This window comes from Bufo bufo, chromosome 8 (genome assembly GCF_905171765.1).
Source record: "Bufo bufo chromosome 8, aBufBuf1.1, whole genome shotgun sequence".
Classification (NCBI taxonomy): Eukaryota; Metazoa; Chordata; class Amphibia; order Anura; family Bufonidae; genus Bufo; species Bufo bufo.
The window spans coordinates 138,272,196-138,289,524 of NC_053396.1; the positions used below are offsets into that span (position 1 = coordinate 138,272,196).

The following is a 17,329-nucleotide window of genomic DNA, read 5'->3' on the forward strand; positions in this document are numbered from 1 at the left end:
CAGCCTCATTTATTCAAGCAGCAGATTGTCACAAAATGATTTTACATACCTCTTAAAGGGGGTGCTGGATAGGTCATTAGCATCTGATTAATGGGGGGTCCGAAAGCCAGGTCCCCGGCAATCAGCTATTTGAGAAGGCCCTGATTGCGCCTCTGAGCGCTGTGGCCTTCTCTCGCTGCTTACCCTAGGCCAGTGGCGTGATGACTAGTTTAGTGAATTGAGCTTCGGATCAGAGATCAGAAGTCGATTCAGTCACACACTTCAGTTTTAATGGGCATTAAAATGTATTGCCTCTGTGTAGGCAAAATTTGTTGACAGCACATAGACCCATTCATTTCTATGGGTCCGAGAAAAAAAAAAAAAACACAGCTCACAGATGTCACCCGTATGTAGTGCTGAAACGATTACTTGAATCGATCGAGTAACTCAACACAAAAAAATCCTCAATGCAATTTCTTTGCATTGAGGATTCGTTTGTGCCATGTGACCACGGAGCGAGAGTGGAGCGCTTGCTATTACTCACCGCGCTGCACAGTATCTGGACGTACGCCGTGTGGCGTCAGGTGGACAGTGCAGCATGTGAAGAAGAGGCTGGAAGAGCTGTGGAGTGTCGGCGGCGCCCCTAGCAGGAAAGGTATTATGATTTCACTGGAGCTGGGGACTGATGGCTAGAAGTGGGAGATGGTGGCAAAGTGCAAGTAACTGATGAAACTGGGGGGGGGGGAGCCTGATGATTGTACTGGGGCTTGGGGGGGACCTGATGAGTTTTTATAAAGGAAAACGGTGGATTAAGGTCTCATGCACACGACCGTTTTTCGGGTCTGCATCAGAGCCGCAGTTTTTGCGGATCGGGTGCGGACCCATTCACTTCAATGGGGCCGCAAAAGATGCAGACAGCACTCCGTGTACTGTCCGCATCCATTGCTCCGGTCCGAGACCCCTCAAAAAATATATAGCATGTCCTATTCTTGTCCGTTTTGCGGACAAGAATAGGCATGTCTATAGTGGGCCGCCCGTTCCGCAAATTGCGGAAGGCACATGGACGGCTTCCGTTTTTTGCGGATCCGCAAAAAACAGCACGGTCGTGTGCATGAGGCCTAATCAGTAGAATATTCGATTACTAAAATATTTGATCGCTGCCTGCAGCCCTATCCGTGTGCTATCCGTAGGTCAGTACTGCAAATGATAGAACATGGCCTATTCTTTTCCATACTGAGGAGAACAGGCATTTCTAGTGATGGGAGTGAGAAAAATGCGCATTGCACACGGAAGGTATCCGTATTTTGCGGATCCTTGTTTGCGGACTGTAGGAGTTTTCTGCGCGGTGTGACGTGAAGGCATAGCACCCGCACTGAATCTTGAGCTATTCATTTCAATGGGGCTGTGTACATGAGCATTTTTTTCCACGTATCACTTCTGCATTACGTGAAAAACACAGCATGTTCTATATTCTGCGTTTTTCACGCAGCCCTGGCCCCATAGAAATGAATGGGGATTCAGTGAAAAAACACATTGCATCTGCGAGCAAGTGCGGATGCGATGCGTTTTTCACTGATGGTTGCTAAGAGATGTTGTTTGTAAACCTTTGATTTTTTTATCACGCTCGTGAAAAACTGAACATCTGAACGCAATCGCAGACAAAACTGACTGAACTTGCTTGCAAAATAGTGCGAGCTTCACTGAACGCACCCTGAACGCATCCGGACCTAATCCGTCACGCTCGTGTGAAAGAGGCCTAAGGCTCAAATCTAAAAACGGTAACAGCATGAGCTCCGTTTCCACATCTCATTGTTTTTTATAGGGGCGCTGGGCATGACTGCAGAAGAGCGCCGCAGAACAATAGTGTCTCTCTAAACTACGACATCTGTCAACTCATAAGAGCTTTATTGTCCTCGCGAGGAACCACGGATGGTGGCAGCCAAGAAATCAAACACAATAGACAGAAAGTGAGGATTGTGCTGTGTTCTCCTGAATGCAATCCTTCTACGAGGAGACCGGTTAGCAACTGGGAACCAGCAGAAGAAGCCAGCGACTGGCCACGGCCAGAATTCACGGTACACACACAGGTTGTGTGCAGCTTTTTTTTTTTTTTTTTTCTTTCTTGCAATTTTTAAAGGGATTCTGTCATCAGATTTAACCCTATTAAGCTAGCCGACATTACCAATGTGCTAATGTCAGCTAAACCTAACTAGCCTAGTCCTACTTTTATCTATGCCCCCGTTACGCCAGAAATCTAACTTTTATAATATGCTAATTAGCCTTTAGGAGCAGGAACAACGCCCCCCCCCTTCCAGAGGCTCCGTTCTCCCACCTTTGTCGCCTCCCTCCAAGTCCTAAATGACAGGGCCAGGCAGCGCTCGCATCTGTCTGCCAGCCCTGTGCGCTGGTGAAATCTCGCGCTGTTCAGTATTCGGTGCAGGCACGGTAAGGAAGCTGGCAGCCTGTGAACGTCTTTCCCTCACCGCGCCTGCGCCGAATGCTGAACGGCGCCAGATTTGACCAGAGCACAGGGCAGGGAGACGGATGCGAGTGCTGCCTGGCCCTGTCAATCAGGCCTTGGAGGGAGGTGACAAAAGGTGGGAGAACGGAGCCTAGTCTAGAAGCAGGAACAACAAAAAGTTAGATTTCTGGCGTAACAGGGGCATAGATACAAGTAGGAATAGGCTAGTTAGGTTTAGCTGACATTAGCGAGCTAGCTTAATAGGGTTAAATCTGGTGACGGAAACCCTTTAAAGCCAAAATGAGGAGTTCATTAAAAATAAAAAGAGAAGTGATGTCTGCCCTCCGAACGTCCTCTTCCTTTAACCGCTTTACGTCCACCCATAGGATATAAACGTCCTATGGGTGGACGTCTATTTCTGAACGGACGTTCCAGAACGTCCGTTCAGAAAGTGCAGCTGCACGCTAATCGTGCAGCTGCTGATCGGGTTGCCCGCTGTCAGTGACAGCAGGGCAACCCTAAGACAAGGCAGGGACAGTGCCCAGGTGTCCCTGCCTTCTAGATCGCTGCAGACACAGCGCTCACCGAGCGCTGTGTCTGCAGAGAAGGAAGCGCTATGCGCTTTCTGTTCCAGCCCGGCGGTCATGTGACCGCCGTGACCGGAGTGTGCAGGAGCTGTGTGAGGTCTCTCAGAGACCTCGATCAGCCCTACTCTGAGGCTGTACAGCGCAGGATTGCTGCTGTACAGCCTCTATAGGGGTGCATTTGTCCTGTAACTGGGGCTACTATGTCAGCCCCAGTTACAGGAGAAATCAACAGTGGAAAAAAAAAGAAAAAGTGAAGTAAATGTCCCCCAGAGGTCTTGTATGACCTAATGGGGGACGAAAAGTGTAAAATAAAAAAAATAAAAATAAAAGGTTGAAAATAAAAATATATAAAAAAGTTTCACATGTAAAAAAAAAAAAAGTCCCCAAGTAAGGGATGAAAAAAAAAAATGTTAAAAATAGAAAAAAAATTTAAAAAGTATACATATTAGGTATTGCCGCATCCGTAAAAACCAGCTCTATAAAAATATCACATGACCTAACCCCTCGGGTGAAGACCGTAAAAAAAAAAAAAAAAAAGTCAAAACAAGCAATTTTTGTCACCTTGCATCACAAAAGGTGCAACACCAAGTGATCAAAAACGCGTATGTCCCACAAAATAGTACCAATAAAACAGTCACCTCTTCCCGCAAAAAATTAGCCTCTACATAAGAAAATCTCTCAAAAAATAAAAAAACTATAGCTCTCAGAACATGGACACATTAAACCATAATTTTTTGGTTTCAAAAATGCTATTATTGTGTAAAACTTTAATAAATGAGAAAAAGTATACATATTAGGTATCGCCACGTCCATAACAATCTGCTCTATAAAAATGTCACTTGACTGAACCCCTCAGGTGAACGCTGTAAAAATAAATAAATAGAAACTGTGCTAAAACAACCAATTTTTTGGTCACCTTGCCCCATAAAGTGTTATAATGAATTAGGGGTGGGCGATATGGCCTAAAATCTATATTGCGATATAATTTTAAGCATGTGCGATATGCGATATATATTGCGATATATTGTTTTCTATATTTGGGGGGGCGTGTTTAAACTTTTTTTTACTTTTTATTTAATAACTATTAGTCTCCTTAAGGGCTAGAACGTAGAACCCTTGTCATATTCACCCTAACAGAGCTCTATTAGGGTGAATAGGACTTTACACTCTCCCTGCTGCCCTGTGCTTTGTGCACACAACAGCAGGGAGCTGATCCCCCTCCCCTAAATGGTGCCATCCACAGATCCCCCCCCCCCCCCAAACGGTGCCATCCACAGATCCCCCCTCCCCTAAACGGTGCCATCCACAGATCCCCCCCCTCCCCTAAACAGTGCCATCCACAGATCCCCCCCCCTCCCCTTAACGGTGCCATCCACAGATCCCCCCCCTCCCCTAAACTGTGCCATCCACAGATCCCCCCTCCCCTAAACTGTGCCATCCACAGATCCCCCCCTCCCCTAAACGGTGCCATCCACAGACACCCCCCCTGCCCTAAACAGTGCCATCCACAGATCCCCCCCCCTCCCCTAAACGGTGCCATCCACAGATCCCCCCCCCCCTCCCCTAAACGGTGCCATCCACAGATCCCACAAATCAAATTGGCTTCTCAGGAGATATATATGTTAAAGGCATCTCATTCAGTAGTACTGCCTATATATGCCTTTAACATATATATCTCCTGAGAAGCCAATTTGATTCTAAAGGGTTAATTTAATTCATCCTGTAATCTAAACTCTGTGTCATCTGTCCCTTCTCTTATCTCTCTGCTCCTTATCACTGCTGCAACAAGAGCCGACAGCCTCAGTGTAACCTGTTCTACAGTCTGACTCACGGCTCTTCTAACTCAATGAATCGAATGAGTCACTGACTGAGTCGGATCTTTAGATTCTTGTGACTCATTCGATTCATTTAGACTCCCTGACCCTGCACTACTCCGAGGACTGAGTCAGAGCTGCTACTGTGCTGTGCTTGCCTCGCCCCCTCAGCTCTGGTCGGTGATTGGTTGGTGGGCGGGGAGGGGTGGGGCTGGCAGAAGCAGCTCTTCCACTCTAAGATCATATTACTGACTCCTCCCCAGTCCCTCCCTCAGGCTCCTGCTGCCAGCGTGAGGTGAGGTGAGCTGAGCGTCTCTGTCTGCAGTGTCTGTGTGCTGGGACTGAGCTGAGCCGGTTCAAACAGATCGGATCAATCAAGTGAATCGACTCCTCCGGTTCACTGAACTGAATCGATTCAAATGAACGATTCGTTCATGAACCGGACATCACTAGTTACCGGAGCTAAGACCTAGTAAGGTATACAGTAAAGAGATCACCAATTAATAAAGTTAAAGTTACTGATTAGTTTTTAAATGTTCTACTGTCAGCGGCGTGGCCCTGTATGTTCTAACCCCCAGGCAAGCGTCCCCGCCTGGGGGTTAGAATATACCATCGGATTTGAGTTTTCACGCGCTCACTGAGATCGTGAAAACTCAATTATTTACTGTCAGTCCCTCCCCTCCTCCTCTGTTCTCATTGGTGGTCAGCGGCAGCCGCGCACAGTGGGGAGGGAGGGACTCTCTCCTTCTCCACTGTGCTGGCTCAGGATCATATCGCGGTCCGGCGATATAGGCGATATGCTCAAAATCCATATCGTGGCACAAATTTATATCGCATATCGCCTATATCGTCTATATCGCCCACCCCTATAATGAATGATCAAAAAATCATATGTGCCCAAAAATAGTACTAATAAAACTGGCACCTTATCCCCTAGTTTCCAAAATGGGGTCACTTCTTGGGAGTTTCTACTGTAAGGGTGCATCAGGGGGCTTCAAATGGGACATGGCATCTAAAAACCATGTGGAGTTCCTTTTCTTCTGCGCCCTGCCGTGTGCACATACAGCAGTTTATGACCACATGTGGGGTGTTTCTGTAAACCGCAGAATCTGGGTAATAAATATTGAGTTTTGTTTGGCTGTTAACCATCGATGTGTTAAAGAAAAAAATTGATTAAAATGGAAAATCTGCCAAAAAAGTGAAATTTGATCTCCATTTTCCTTTAATTCTTGTGGAACGCCTAAAGGGTTAACAAAGTTTGTAAAATCGGTTTTGAATACCTTGAGGGGTGTAGTTTCTACAATGGGGTCATTTATGGGGGTATCCACTATGTAGGCCCCACAAAGTGACTTCAGACCTGAACTGGTCCTTAAAAAGTGGGTTTTGGCAATTTTCTTAAAAATTTGAAGAATTGCTTCTAAACTTCTAAGCCTTCTAACGTCCTAAAAAAATAAAATGACATTTCCAAAATGATGCCAACATAAAGTAGACATTTGGGGAATGTTAAATAATAAATATTTTATGAGGTATCACTTTCTGTTTTAAAAGCAGAGAAATTGAAATTTAGAAAATTGCGAATTTTTCAAATTTTTGGGTAAATTTGGGATTTTTTCATAAATAAAAGGTGAAATATTTTGACTCAAATTTATGACTATCATGAAGTACAATGTGTCACGAGAAAACAATCTCTGAATGACTTGGATAAATAAAGGCGTTCCAAAGTTATTACCACAAAGTGAGATATGTCAGTTTTGCAAAATTTGGCCTGGTCAGGAAGGGGGCAAATGGCCCAGATGGGAAGTGGTTAAAGAGCAACATTTGATTTTTGGCTTTCGAAACAAACTAAAACGTGCAGGTGTATGGGCACCACGGACTCCTCCATGCCCGATGATGGATGGTTGTCCTTGTTGGGAGATTAAGGATCAAGGTTCAGAGCCTACACCTGCATCCTCAAGGCCGCTTGAAGGGTTGTGTTGCTAAAAATCTGTAGGAGGAGGACCTGACGTCCTGAGCTCCACATGCCAATGATAGAAAAGGCAAACCTTGAGTTCAAATATTATCACCCTAAGGCCTCATGCTTGTGACCGTATGTATTTTGTGGCCTGCAAAAACCGCAAATCTGCAAAATTCGGATCAGGAATAGGACATGCTCTATTTTTGTAGGATGGACATGCAGACTGTGTGCTGTCCACATTGAAATGAATAGGTCCTCATCCAATCTACAAAACAAAATTTTACAGGAGGTGTGCATGAGGCCCGAAGATTACATCTGAGGACTTTCTGCATCCTTGGAAAAACATTTCATACAGAATTTTCAGTGTCTATCTCAGGCGCATGACCAGCGTGGGCCCAGTAAATGGAAGCGTACCAACATACGCACACATGGCACTGCATGTGGTCACGTGTCTGGGACTGCACTTGACCTAGTAATATAGTTGTGGTCCCTCACTTTACACACTAGAATGGCGGTAGGCATATCATATGCAAATTACCGCCGCCATCTCACAAGACTGTACGGCAACGCATCGATGGCTGAGGCAACTCATATGGGCCTCGCTCATTCACACTTCTGTGTTAAAATCAGTGAGAAGATGGACAGCGATTGGTCCGTGAAGATTCCGGGAAGCATCCATGTTTGGTCCATGTGTCCGTTTTTCACTCTCCGTATGTCATCCATGTTTCACAGACAATGCACAGCTGAAAGTTTATTTTCAGAGAACATCCTATACATGGTCCGCATCCACGTTTTTCACGGACCCAGAGTATAATGGGCATGATGGACAAAATAGCGCATGCTTTCGTGTTAAACTCATGGACCGTGCTAAAGCACGGATGTGTGAATGCACACATTAAAACCAATGGGTACGTGTGCTGTTGGTGGAGAACGTTGGTAGCACACGTGTGAATGAGGCCTTAGGGTACGTTACCATGTGGAGTAAACACTGCAGATTTCCAACCGCGGTTTTGCGCTCAGCAATTCCACATTGTGCACCGTGGAAGCGTGTATGAGAATTCACTCTGCAGAGAACGTCTGCCCCAGAATCCGCACATGGCCCGCGGTGCAGGTTTTAAATCCGCAGGATGTCAATTTATGGTGCGGATAACTGGCACGGATTTCACCCTTCGCGATGCAGAGGGTAAATCTGATTCAAATACTCCGAATGTTCCCAGCAAAATCTGCATGATTTGGTGCAGATTTTGCCACTGCAGATATTCCCATGTGGCAGAATTTCGAACTGAATGACCACGGACTAATTGCAGCAGACTCGCAACGTGGGACGTACCCTTACAGCGCAGATTCCGCTGGCAGCGAGATCTCAGTACAGTGCTTACAAATGGGGTTTGTCGAGGGCAGGCCTATTATGTTGTAGATTTGCACAGTTTTCACCAGTGGCAAAAGACAGATTTTATTACAAATTCACCACAGATCTGGAAAAGAAAAGATCGGCTGTGCCTGAAGATCTCACAGGACAAGCCTCATGTAAGACACAGATCACACCCAGACATCAGGATGCCCCGTGTGAGCAGCAGTGTCACATTGCTCCGGTGGTCCGCTGCGGCGAGCGGTGTAATTCCAACCCCGCTGCCCCCATGCACTTCAGTGGGAAGGAGCAGACCTGTCTCCGTACATTACCTCTGTTGAGGCAACATTCATTTCACCTTATACAGTAATATGCTGCTTGTGAAAAATGAATTACAGGTAGATACAGCAGTGCCGACAGAACGCCATTCTTCTCCATCTATACCTTTAGCCTGGGACAGTTCACAGCCTCCCATGTTTCTCCGCCATACCTTCCTTCTGCTCCCGCTTTCTAAAATGTATTGTGGAGGAAACCGGATTCATCATTTTTTCGCCATCTCACTCCGCTCCCTCACCAGGATTACCTAAACGGTTAATGGTTCCGCACTTTCCCCGGTCTCACAAGTCCACTGCCTTGAAACTATTTTATTCGGCTTTCTTTCACATTCAAGCCGCTACCACCTCAAAAACACTTCTCCCATCTGCTCTTTCCTCAACTTTGAGGCAAAAAAATTGCCCTCATCATCTCCCGCCTAGACTACTACAACATCCTCCTCTGTGAGCTCTAGCACTTGTGTCCCTCTAATCCAGGGAGGCTCAGCCTGCAGCCCTCCACCTGTTGCAAAACTACAACTCCCAACATGCCCTGAAAGCTGTAGGGTGACCAGGCATGCTGGGAGTTGTAGTTTTGAAACGGCTGCTGGTTGGGCATCCCTGCTCTAAGCCATCTTCAGCCCTGCTGTCTGGTTCATGTCTCCAGTCCCTTCCCTGACCGCCCACTCCCCAGCTCATTCATTTTAAACTCTTTCTAATTGATGCTCTATCCTCTGGATAGGTCGTCAGTAGGGACGAGCGAATCGACTTCGGATGAAACATTTGGTTGATTTGCATAATGCTTCGAGAGCTCCGTACAGTATTAGAATGTATTGGCTCTGATGAGGCAAAGTTATTACTTCGCGAAGTCTCGCGGGACTTCAGGTAATAACTTCATAAATCAATTCCTACTGTAAAAAAAAAAAAAAAAAAAAACATTTCCCGAACTCGGGTTCGGTTCCAAGGTACGAATAGGAGCCAATACATTCTAATACTGTAGGGAGCGCTCTCTCCGTACAGTATTCCAATGAAGTATGCGAATCAACTTCAGATGTTTCATCCAAAGTCGATTCACTCATCCCTAGTGTTCAGTATCTGATCAGCTGTTTGAGAAGGCACCGGTGCTCCCGTCAGTGCCGCAGTCTTCTCGCAGCTCACCAGGCACAGCGCCGTACACTGTATAGCGGTTGTACTTCGTATCGAGCTCCGCCTCATTCACTTCTATGGAGCCACGTGACCGATAAGGGTCCATTCACACGTCCGTATGCGTTTTGCCGATCCGCAAAACACAGACACCGGCAATGTGCATTCCGCATTTTGCGGACCGCACATCGCTGGCACTTTCATAGAAAATGCCTTTGCTTGTCCGCAATTGCGGACAAGAATAGGACATGTTCTCTTTTTTTGCGGAATGGAAGTGCGGATCCGAAAGCGCGAATGCGGACAGCACATTCCGGTCCCATTGAAAATGAATGGGTTCGCACCTGTTCCACAAAATTGTGGAACAGATGCGGACCCATTTTGCGGATGTGTGAATGGAACCTAAACATGTCATCACTTGGCCTGGGGAAAGCTGCGAGAAGGCTGTGGCGCGAGTGCTGATGCCTTCTCAAATAACTGATCGGCGAGAGTCTAGCGTGTCAGACCCCCACCAATCAGATACTGATGACCTATCCAGAAGATAGTTAATCAGGTAAAAAGTGTCAGAATACCCCTTTAACAATGAATAGAAGGCTGTACAATCTCTACGCTCTATTTCAGGTTGCATTCACATGACCGTGTCCATTCTGCACACCACAAACCGCGGATCCGCAAATAACGGACACTGGCAGTGTGTATCCTAGACTTACTGATTTCAATAGGTCCACAATATACATCTTACATAGTTACATAGTTAATACGGTTGAAAAAAGACAAATGTCCATCAAGTTCAGCCAAGGGATAGGTGGGGACGCGAATCCCAGAAGGAAGCGAGACTCGTTTTCATAAGCATTTATATTTTTTACTTTTAAGAATTTGTCTAAACCCTTTTTAAAACTGTCCACTGTTCCTGCTGTGACCACGTCCTGAGGAAGTCTATTCCACAGATTCACAGTTCTTACAGTAAAGAAGCTTTGACACTTCTGGAGACTGAACTTTTTCTTCTTTAGTCGGAGGCAGTGCCCCCTTGTCTTTTGAGCACATTTTACATGGAACAGCTTTTCGCTGTATTTTTTGTATGGCCCATTTATATACTTGCACAGGATAATCATGTCCCCCCCTTAGACGTCTCTTCTCAAGACTAAATAAATGCAATTCTTTTAATCTTTCTTCATAACTTAGACCCTCCATGCCCCTTATCAGTTTAGTCGCTCTCCTCTGTACTTTTTCCTGCTACAGTGCATCCTTTCTATGGACTGGTGCCCAGAACTGGACTGCGTATTCCAGATGAGGCCGCACCAGCGCTTTGTAAAGTGGTAGTATTACATCTCTGTCCCACGAGTCCATGCCTTATTTAATGCATGACAATATCCTGGTGGCCTTAGAAGCAGCTGATTGACATTGTATGCTGTAATTTAATCTACCATCCACAAGGACACCCAAATCCTTCTCTATAAGTGACTCTCCCAGTGTTACATCCCCTAGGACATATGAAGCACAGAGATTATTACTGCCAAAATGCATAATTTTACATTTATCCACATTGAACCTCATTTGCCAAGTTGATGCCCAATCACTCAGAGCGTTCAAGTCAGCTTGTAGTTTGTGGACATCTTCCATAGACTGTACAGCTCTACATAGCTTAGTGTCATCAGCAAAAATAGAAATGGTGCTATTAATCCCGTCCTCAATATCATTAATAAATAAATAAATTAAATAATAAAGGGCCCAGCACTGAACCTTGGGGTACACCACTTATAACCCGGGACTAGGGATCGACCGATTATCGGTTTGGCCGATATTATCGGCCGATATTGAGGATTTTGAACGTTATCGGCATCTATTTTGCCGATATACCGATAACGTATGGGGAACACAGATCGCGCTGCCCTCAGCGCTCTCTGTGTTCCCTCCGCAGCACAGGGGAGAAGGAAGCAGTGTCTCCTCCCCCTGTGCTGCTGCTGCCGCTGCCGCCAATGAGGGGATAGAACATAAGAGGAGGGGAGGGGCTGTGGCCGCTGCGCCACCAATGAAGATAAGCCTCTCATTCATTCATATACAGGAGGCGGGAGCTGGCTGCAGAATCACATAGCCGGCTCCCGACCTCTATGAGCGGTAGCTGCGGTCCGCGGTAGTTAACTCCTCAGGTGCCGTGGATCGCAGCTACCGCTGATAGAGGTCGGGAGCCGGCTATGTGATTCTGCAGCCAGCTCCCGCATCCTGTATATGAATGATCGAGAGACTTATCTTCATTGGTGGCGCAGTGCGCCCCCCCAAGCCCCCTAGTATTAATCATTGGTGGCGCAGTGCGCCCCCCACCCCCATCCTAATCCCGGCCAATAGTAAAAACATTGGTGGCGCAGTGCGCCCCCCCCCCCCCCCCACCCAGTATTAATCATTGGTGGCAGTGGCCACAGGATCCCCTCTCCCCTGCTCCTCCGATCGGAGCCCCAGCTGTGTAAGCCTGGGGCTCCGATCGGTTACCATGGCAGCCAGGACGCTATTGAAGCCCTGGCTGCCATGTTCAGCTCCATGCTGCTGTGTGCACAGAGCACAAAGCAGCAGGGACAGTGTGAGATCCTATTCACCCTGATAGAGATCTATCAGGGTGAATAGGACAAAGGTTCTAGTCCCTAAGGGGGTTAAAAGTTAGTAAAAAAAAAAAAAAACACAAAAATATTAAGTATAAATGAAAAAGATTTATAAAAAAAAATACACATTAACAATAAACAAAAAAAATACACATTAACAATAAACATATTAATTTTTAGCAGATTTGTGTAGGAATTTTTTTTTTCTCAAAAATGAAAATTCCCAGAATATCGGTATAAATTATCGGCTATCGGCCTGAAAGTTCACAAATTATCGGTATCAGCCCTAAAAAATCAATATCGGTCGATCCCTACCCGGGACCATTCTGAATAGGAATCATTGACCACAACTCTCTGGACACGGTCAATCCAATTACAAACTATACTTTCCAAACCAATAGACCTTACTTTACCTATTAAGCGTCTATGAGGGACGCAAAATCCAGAAACACTACATCCACAGCCGCCCCTCTGTCCAGGCTACTACTCACCTCCTCATAAAAACGAATCAGGTTGTTAGTCTGACAACTTCTGTCTTATCTTGCAGCCAAAGATAAACACATGTCCCTATGTTTAGTGGCACGGCCGTGTGGACCCACAGGCACACGGAAGCCCTTGGTGTGAATGACCTAACGTCTGATCCTCCCAAGACCTTCTCTCTTTTGCTTTCCTTTTGTACGCTACTCGCACAATAGTCGCCAAGATTTCTCATGTGCATCCCCCACCCTCACCTCCTGTCCCCTAGTACTGTCAGCCCTCACGGTCGGGGTCTCGTCTCGCTCTGTACCAGGCTTTCAGTTCTTTTTCCAACGCTGGACTTCCACTGAGCTGTGACAGGGACTGGGTGCGTCTAACGTGGAAGTGCTAACATGGAGGGTGGGGAGAGCACTAGAAGTCCTTATGAAGGAGGCCTAGTTCAGATTTAAGTGGAGCCTAGAGAGAAGTACAATAGAAACATTTTTGGGGGATATACTTTGACTAGAAGCTCATTCACACCACCGTATGAACGGGTCTGCATCCATTCCTCAATTTTGCGGAAGGGGTGCGGACCCATTCATCTCAACGAAGCCGCAAAAGATGTGAACAGCACACCGTGTTCTGTCTGCATCGGTTATTCCGGATACGGACAAGAATAGGCATTTCTATCATAGTGCCGGCCATATGCAGTCTGCGGAACGCACACGGGCCGGTATCCGTGTTTTGTGGATCCGCAAAGGCCGGTATCCGTGTTTTGTGGATCCGCAAATTGCTGACCGCAAAACACTACGGTCGTGTGAATGTACCCTTAGAGATCATATACAACTGCTGCACAAGCTGTAATAGGGCAGCATGGCATCCGTCCGAATCTGAGCAGATTTATAAACATGTTCTGCCAAATTCACTGTGCGGGTGTTAAAGGGGTCTCCAAAATTAATCATTAAATTAGTTAAAGGGGTTGTCCAGGTTGGGACATATCCCCATCTTCACCTCTCCAAACCCCCTGATATGAGCATCGGAGCAGGCCAAGGGCTTTTTGTTTACGTCAGAGGCTTCCGCCTAGCAGTGTTGTCGGTGAAGTCACCGGCTCCGATTGGCGGGTTTTAGCGCTGCCTTAGCCATTTTACAGGCTAGGGCAACGCTAAAGCCCGCCCATTAGTGCCAGTGACGTGACTAGGCTCACTGCTAGGCTGAAGCTTCCTCCTAGCTTTACCCATGGAGAGCCCGGTACGTCACCTGATCTCCATAAAATGCCTTTGCCCTGAGCCATTCAGTACAAGGCAAAAGAGAGCATCGGAGCTCTGAACCCCTTTAAAATAAGAGTCATTACTCACCTCACCAATCCTAATCTCGGGCTTGACACACAGAAAATGGCTCGGACTACCCAGTCCAAGCCTACATGTCCAGCCCAAGACCAGGAAGTGGAAGGGAGCAGGGACTGGAGCAGTGAGGTGGAGGTGGTCTTCTGCTGCATTATGGCTCTGAGAAAAGGTGACATCCTCGTGCCATATAAGGCTACATCTAGTGGCTGGCTGAGTTTGTGCCCATGTACTGGACTGTGCATGAACCTTTATTCAACATGGCTGAGTATCATGCTGCTCAGAACCAAATCCATTTCAGATCAACAAAGGTCCTGCCAACAAAACCACAGTCCAAAAATAATGGTGAATAAAGTTTATTCCAATCACATAAAGAATCCACAAAAGAGCAAAATCCTAGAAGGGACAAGCACCCACTACAACCAGATGACAATACGCCACTAGTACTATATCAGTACCCCAAGACAGTGATCATCAGGGCAGTGTGCAGAATGCCGCTATTACAGTAGTGGTACACTAAAAAGGGGTTAAAAATGGGTTTTATGCGATATATGCATTCACTGCATTTATGGCATGGAAGGAGTTAATAGGCCATTAATAAGGATCACTAGGTAGAGCGGTTATACTCTCCTCATGTGGAGAAGTAGTAAGGGTACAGTGAAGTGAGCAGATGCAGAAAACAGACCTGGATAGTGACCATCCAAAAAGCATGGAGAAAAAGTGGAGAAAGAGAGACAAAGAAAATATTGAAAAGCATTCCAGTGTTGAGAGGAGGTGCGTGTAGAAGTTCTGTGGAGATGAACTGACTAAAGACGCTTACAGGCTCCATAGCAGACATTGCCAAGAAGGTGAAAGCCTTCCAGCACCTGGATAGACTTAAAATGGTTTTCCAGGATTTTTATACCGATGACCTATTCTCTGGATTGGTCATCAGTTTCCGATCGGTGGGGGTCCGACACCCAAGACCCCCACCGATCAGCTGTTTTGAGAGTGTAGCAGTGCTCCTGTCAGCACCACTGCCATTTCACAGCTCCCCTAGAACAACGTCATACATTGTATAGCAGCTGTGCTCGGTATGGCGCTGAGCTGCGCTTAGTCCATGTGACCGATGAACGTGTCGTCACTCGGCCTAGGAAAAGCTGAGAGAAGGCCGCGGCGCTTAAAAGAGCGTCATTGCCTTCTCAAACAGCTGATCGGCGGGGGTCCCAGGTAGCAAACCCCTACCAATCAGATACCGATGATGCTAGGTCATCAGTATGAAAATCTCAGAAAACCCCTTTTCAGGGGGAATTCTGTTTAGAAGAAGTTATCCCCCATCCGCAAGACAGGGAATAACTATTCGATCCCAGCAGTAGGACCCCCCTTGATCACAAGAACAGGGGCCACATACCCCATGGAGCACCCCCTCTTGAAACGGACGGAGCAGCTGGTTGGAATGCACACCACCACTCTATTCATGTCAATGGGAGCACCGGAGATGCTGAGGTCCGAGGATAGGGATTACGTTTTTCTAACCGGAATACCACTGGAAAAAAGGCAGAATCCTACTATGCCACTTCCCGCCGTGAAAGTCTGTAGTACCAATCACTGAGTACCGCAGCCTGTGATAGAGAGGCAGAACTTAGCCCGCCGTTAGGGGCCGCCATGTGGTTGCATGGTGGAAGAGAGAAGTGCAGTGTGAGGCAAACTGCTCTGAGGAACCACTGACCACCTTTACAGCCCGAGACCCCTATGATCTGTGAAACTGCTAAACATCCAAAGTCTGAACTGCGACTAATGTGTCTGGACATTACATCAAGTAGACGCACTCATCTCCTACATGCTGCAGGCGTCCCGGCCTTCAACCTCACATCTCATCACCACCAAAGGTACCCCAAGACCAGGGTGTACCCCGAAGGCGTGCCCTTCCCATCACAGCATGCCCCATAGCAAGTGAGTAACAACTACAAGCACCATTCTTGCTACTATCACTCCTCTCAGGTAGTTACAATTACCCCCACACATAAGCTGGGGCTAGGAGCTGTACCATTCCAGAACAGAATGACAGGGGCTTCTATACAACCAGCTCCATTACTACGTCCAGATATGGACGGGTACCTGCACGGGCCACAAATAGCGCCTCCGCTCACAGGCGTCCTGCATGATACATACACGGGAATAAAGACGACGACGACCCCGCACTGACAGCCGGGCACTCCTCACTGCCCCGCCTGCTCTCCACAAGTGAGCCGGGGGCCCAGCCGGGCACCATGCCCTACCTCACTTACTCCTACTGAACAGAACCCCCTCCCCTCGGCCGCTGGCAGTAGTGCCTACCTGTGCGGGTCAGATCCGCCTCCAGGGCCGCCGAGCCTGACAGGAAGTTCTGAAACCGCCGCTCACCTCTCCAAAGGAGAACAACCCAAGCAGCTGTCACGTGATCCCGGCCTGGGCGGGGCTTTGACTGGAGGAACACTTAGGATTGGACGGGGCGCGGTGGCTGATGGGAGATGTAGTTTTTTGGGTTGTAGGAAAAGAGGTCTTGCGAGGCGACGGCAGAGTTATTTTTGTGTGTGAGAGCTGTCAGTAGAGATGTGCACAGCATGTCATAGCCGGCTGCACACTGCACAGGGCCTGCTAGGAGTGGGAGCTGTTCTGTACAGCGCTGTGGACTATGTCAGCACTACACCGGGTGGTTACATGGCTTTTCCAGACTTTACAGAAAATTAACTTATTAAAAAGTTTTAAAAAAATCGAATACTTTACTTTTAATCCCCTCCCCAGCTCCAAAGCCGCCAGTACCCGCTCCTGCGTATGAGGTCCTCAAAACAACCACGTGAATAACATTCTTTTAGGTGTTTTTTTTATACAGGAGATGGAAAAAAATATATAATTTAGAGCAGGGTTTTGGTTTTTTTTAACAAAAAAATGCACTAAAAGTGCAAAAAAATGCCAGATAGACAGCAAAATCCATCCTAAAGCCCCATTCAGATGACCATATGGCCACTGTGCCTGTGTTGTAGACCGCAAACAGCGATGACTTGAATGGGTCCACGGTCCGCAACATATGGCAAAAAAGGGTCACTACCTACAAAAAATACCAGCCAAGTTAAGCCACACCCCAAAGGGTGTGGTTTAAAATGGGTTGGTAAATGTCATAATGTGGCTCCCATAATCAATAGTGCCCCCAGTAATAGTAATGCTGCCAACAGTGCCCCCCAGAATTAATAATGCCACAGAAAAAAACTAAGATAAAAACATCCTGCACGGTATGATATACAAATGTGCGGATGTCCCTGGCCATATTATTGAAGAAAATCACAGAAATAAGATAATAATGCACTTAGTAAAGTAGATGCAAGCATTATA

General features: G+C 46.9%; 1 protein-coding gene across 1 annotated transcript in view; it reads right to left on the minus strand.

Moving 5' to 3' along the window:
* Window positions 1-16,407, minus strand: part of MTM1 (myotubularin 1) — a 107,500-nt gene extending 91,093 nt beyond the window's left edge. The window contains exon 1 of the mRNA XM_040406497.1: window positions 16,298-16,407. The gene's annotated coding sequence lies outside the window, so the exon portion shown is untranslated. The remainder of the gene's footprint in view (window positions 1-16,297) is intronic.
* Between the last annotated feature and the right edge of the window lie 922 nt (window positions 16,408-17,329).